Source organism: Pan troglodytes, chromosome X (assembly GCF_028858775.2).
Source record: "Pan troglodytes isolate AG18354 chromosome X, NHGRI_mPanTro3-v2.0_pri, whole genome shotgun sequence".
Taxonomy (NCBI): Eukaryota; Metazoa; Chordata; class Mammalia; order Primates; family Hominidae; genus Pan; species Pan troglodytes.
In genome coordinates, this window is record NC_072421.2 from 81413561 (window position 1) to 81418331 (window position 4771).

The following is a 4771-nucleotide window of genomic DNA, read 5'->3' on the forward strand; positions in this document are numbered from 1 at the left end:
TTCTTTAAAAGTCTCACACCAGTTTTCATAAAAATATAAGACTAAATTTTAAAAACTACTATCTCACACAAGAAACTTGTGCCTCCTCTCAGATGAGACTTTGGACTGTAGACTTTTGAGTTAATGCTGAAATGAGTTAAGTCTTTGAGGGACTGTTGGGAAGGCATGACTGATTGTGAAATATGAGGACATGAAATTTGGGAAGGGCCAGACGTGAAATGATATGGTTGGTTTGGCTGTGTTCCCACCCAAATCTCATCTTGAATTGTAGCTCCCACAATTCCCATGTGTCCATCAAAGGACCTGGTGGGAGGTAACTGAATCATGGGGGTGAGTCTTCCCCAGGCTGTTCTCATGATAGTGAATAAGTCTCAAGATATCAGATGGTTTTATAAAAAAGAGTTCCCCTGCACACAGTCTCTTTTACCTGCCACCATGTAAGATGTAGGTTTGCTTCTCCTTTGACTTCCACCATGATTTTGAGGCCTCCCCAGCCATGTGGGACTGTGAAGTCATTAAACCTCTTTGCTTTATAAATTACCCAGTCTCAGGTATGTCTTTATTAGCAGCATGAAAACAACCAAATAACACAGACTAACCTTGCTTATGTCCTGGCACTGTCTTATTAGAAAGTGATTTGACTGTTACTTAACATCATTTTTGGTACCTAAACTTCCTCATATGCAAAATGATATAATAATAATTTAATTCTCTCTTCACAGAATTTATAGAGGGATTAAATTAGATAATATGTTTTAAAATGCTGAGCACACAGCCTGGTACATAATGAGTGCATAAATCATCACTAATATTTCTAAAAATCAGATTGTGTTTGTCACTGGTCAATCTATTATTACCTTATTTTCGGAACAATGTATGGGTCAGATTGTACAACCTCAAAATAGTTTGTAGGCTGTTCCTCTTCAGAATTGTTTTACTATACTGTGAGTATAGTAAGCTTAGATAGAAGGAGAATTCCAGTGTGAACCAAGGTTGCATCTTAGCATACTTTATTTTCATTCTTTACCTCAACAACTTTGTACAGAAAACAAGTTATATTTCCTCTATTAGAAACAGTCTTAAGTATCCTTGAAACTGCTGACCAGTTAATACTAGAAAGAGAAACCTACTTAAAATATTTTTTTGAAACTTGGTAGGTGTTCAATACCATTTATGTAATCATTCTTAAATAACTCAATCCATTATTTCAAAACATTTAACTACTTGAGCTACATTTTGAAATTTCCTTATGGTACTCTTCTCATAGAAATCTTTGTATTTCTTTTTTTTGTTTTGTTTAGTAAGGTATGTACGACCTTGTTTATTATCTATCATAGACATCAAGATGATCATAGTTAATACCAATTTAAGCTTTACAGAATACTGTTTTAGGCCCAATATTGATATATTAAATGAAGGTATCAGAGAATCTTGTATTTATGGCATCAGGTTATAAAGATCTATTCAAAACCATTTTTGTCAAAGTTTAAACACTGGAACAAAAGTCAAATTGTTTCTAAATGAGACACAAAATGATTCTTGCTAATAGTACAAATTTTGTCCCATGGGTAATACTATTGTCTTTTTCTTTTTTAAAAAAATTATTTTGATTTTTATTTTTGATTCAGGGAACACATGGGCAGGTTTGTTAGCTGGGTATACTGTTTGATGTTGAGGTTTGGGGTACGGATGATCCTGTCACCCAGGTAGTGAGCAGAGTCCCCAGTAGGTAGTTTTTCAGCTCTTGCTCCCGCTCCCCACCCTACCTCCCCAGTGTCTATTATTCCCATGGGTCCTCAGGTATTACTATTTTCAAGTTTTTTTCTTTACATGAAACTACTGAAAGCAAAAGTATGTCATGCTTATAGGTTAATCTGTACATTTATCATTCTATTAATAAACATCTTAAGTAATTAAGTAGTATATTAAGGCCACAAACCAAGTCCTTATCTCCTATCAAAGGACTACTGTTATTCAATCATCTGGAAAATTCATTTTAGGCAGGACGCAGTGGCTCACATCTGTAATCTCAGCAATTTGGGAGGCCAAGGTGGGTGGATCATGAAGTCAGGAGTTGGAGACCATCCTGACCAGCATCGTGAAACCCCACCTCTACTAAAAATACAAAAATTAGCTGGGCGTGATGGTGTCTGCCTGTAATCCCAGCTACTCAGGAGGCTGAGGCAGGAGAATCGCTTGAACCCGGGAGGCAGAGGTTGCAGTGAGCTGAAATTGCGCCATTGCACTCCAGCCTGGGCAACAGAGAGAAACTCTGTCTTAAAAAAAAAGAAAATTCATTTTAATGGGTTACGTTACAGGGTTGAGGTCAACCTACAGACACAAAATAGGTTAACTGAATTTGGTTTTTTTTCGTATCAGGTTTTAATTTTTTCATTGGAACAGGATTTGGGGGTGGGGATACTAAATGTGGCAGGGTTCAACAAATTTACATTTTATCAAAATAAGATTCTTAAAGAATACAATGATAGCATATGCTTTAACTCTTATAGCACAAACCCTCATATTAATTGGTGGTCACAGAAAAATACTGTAATGCTTTAAACAAAAGTCTTAAATTACATCAATGACACAAGTTTCAAACAAAATGCAGTGATCAAAATACTTAACTGTCCTTTCATCAAGCTTTTACAAACACAATCAGCCTTTGCTGTCCGAGCAAATCAGTTTTACTTTCTTCATGGTCCTCCATCTGTCTTTTAACATGACACTTGTCCGGTTGTTGAATTTATAATGCAACAGTATTTTAGACCAGTTTCCCTCTCCATATTTCCTCATGCCAGATCTCAAATTCTTGTCTTCTTCCCAAAGCCATGCCTGTCTTTTTCTAGCTCGATGTTTTTCAGGAGTTACCGGTTGACTCTTTGAAACAGGTATTCTGCTTTCAGTGGCTTTTCTGCTTTCTTTATTCTTTTTTGTACTTTGAAGAATTCCTATTCTTTCTTTCTTATTAAGGTCTTGTTGCTCGGCTCCATGTTGCATCTTAGATAAGAAAAGATTCTTGTGAGACCTCAATAAGGATACTGTACCCTCTGAGGATTCAGTTACCGCAGACTGTTTGTCACTAACAATTTTTCTTGTATCCAAATTAGCTTCAGTTTCCATTTCAACATCATTACCATTAGGTTTATCTTGAGAAGTTATTGTTCTTGTCCTTTTGCTTTCTACTACTTTTTCCACTGCCTTCATTAGAAAGGTTGATGATTTTTCACTTAGCACATAATTCACGTAACTCTTAATTTTCTCCATCATGTGGTTGTAGCTGAAGTGTTGAAAAAAGGAATGAAATGTATCTTTCTGAGAGATTATCATAAGCAATTTGCTTTTCAAAGGCATATAAGAATTTGGATCACCAAATATTCTTTCAAAGACTTCTTCTGCTTCTTTAAAGTTGCCATTTTCCATACAGCTATAGCCTGAATTTTAATTAAATTCTGTATTTCTTCATGAAGTTTGTCATGTTCCTTTTCAATTGAACCCCAAATCATCAGGGCTGATTCCAAGGGTGTAATTCGTTCATCATTTTCAAATTGTGCATCAAGGGTTTTTCCTGCTGCAATTCTTGTCAAAAACTGACATATGTATATCGTTCTCAACTGGTAAGCTGTTAGACTGGATAGTCCATGAATAATAGCCTCTGTGCTGTTGCGGGTCCTGCGGAAGTCCTCGGAGCGGCCATCGCGGAAAGCTCGGCAAAGAGAGAGGCAGAGGAAATCGAGCATCCAGCCGGCAGCCACGGCCTCGGCCTCGGCCACTAGGCCCTCGTCCTCCTCCTCCTCCTTGGGGGCCCCCACCTGCACCTGACACTCGAGCAGTTCCTGGCATTCGAACTGCTCCTCCTCGTTTCTCTCCGTTTCTGCCATCTCCTCCTTGGTAGGGTCGGCATCCCTACCATCTGCACAGACCCGTGGGCTCGGGGCCTGAAATCTTTGTATTTCTTATAAAATACTCTAACAAGAATTATCTCTTCAGAGACTTTTTTTTTTTTCTGTGATGGTTTAAATGTATCCCCCCCCCCCAAATCATGTGTTGACAACTTAACTCCCAAAGCCACAGTATTGAGAGGTGAAAGCTTTAAGAGGTGATTAGGTCATGAGGGCTCTGCCCTCATATATACATTAATGCTATTATTGATGGAGTGGTCTCCTGATTAAAAAGATGTGTTTGTACAACTTTTCCCCTCTTTTGTGTGTGTGTGCTCCCCTGCCCTTCCTCCTTCTATCACAGAATGAATTATCAAGAACACCCACACCCAATATGGGCCACCCAGCATTCAGAACTGTAAGAAATAGATTTCTGTTCCTTATAAATTGCTCAGTCGGGGAGCCAAGATGGCCAAAACGGAACAGCTCCGGACTACAGCTCCCAGCGTGAGTAACGCAGAAGATGGGTGATTTCTGCATTTCCATCTGAGGTACCGGGTTCATCTCACTAGGGAGTGCCAGACAGTGGGCGCAGGACAGTGGGTGCAGCGCACCGTGTGCAAGCCGAAGCAGGGCGAGGCATTGCCTCACTCGGGAAGCGCAAGGAGTCAGGGAGTTCCCTTTCCTAGTCAAAGAAAGGGGTGACAGACGGCACCTGGAAAATAGGGTCACTCCCACCCCAATACTGTGCTTTTCGGACCGGCTTAAAAAACGGCGCACCAGGAGATTATATCCCTCACATGGCTTGGAGGGTCCTACGCCCATGGAGTCTCACTGATTGCTAGCACAGCAGTCTGAGATCAAACTGCAAGGTGGCAGCGAGGCTGGGG

At 39.7% G+C, this 4771-nt stretch overlaps 1 pseudogene; it reads right to left on the reverse strand.

The window, feature by feature from the left end:
• Positions 1 to 2227: 2227 nt before the first annotated feature.
• LOC100608633 (telomeric repeat-binding factor 1-like) lies at positions 2228 to 3773 on the reverse strand (annotated as a pseudogene).
• Positions 3774 to 4771: the final 998 nt, after the last annotated feature.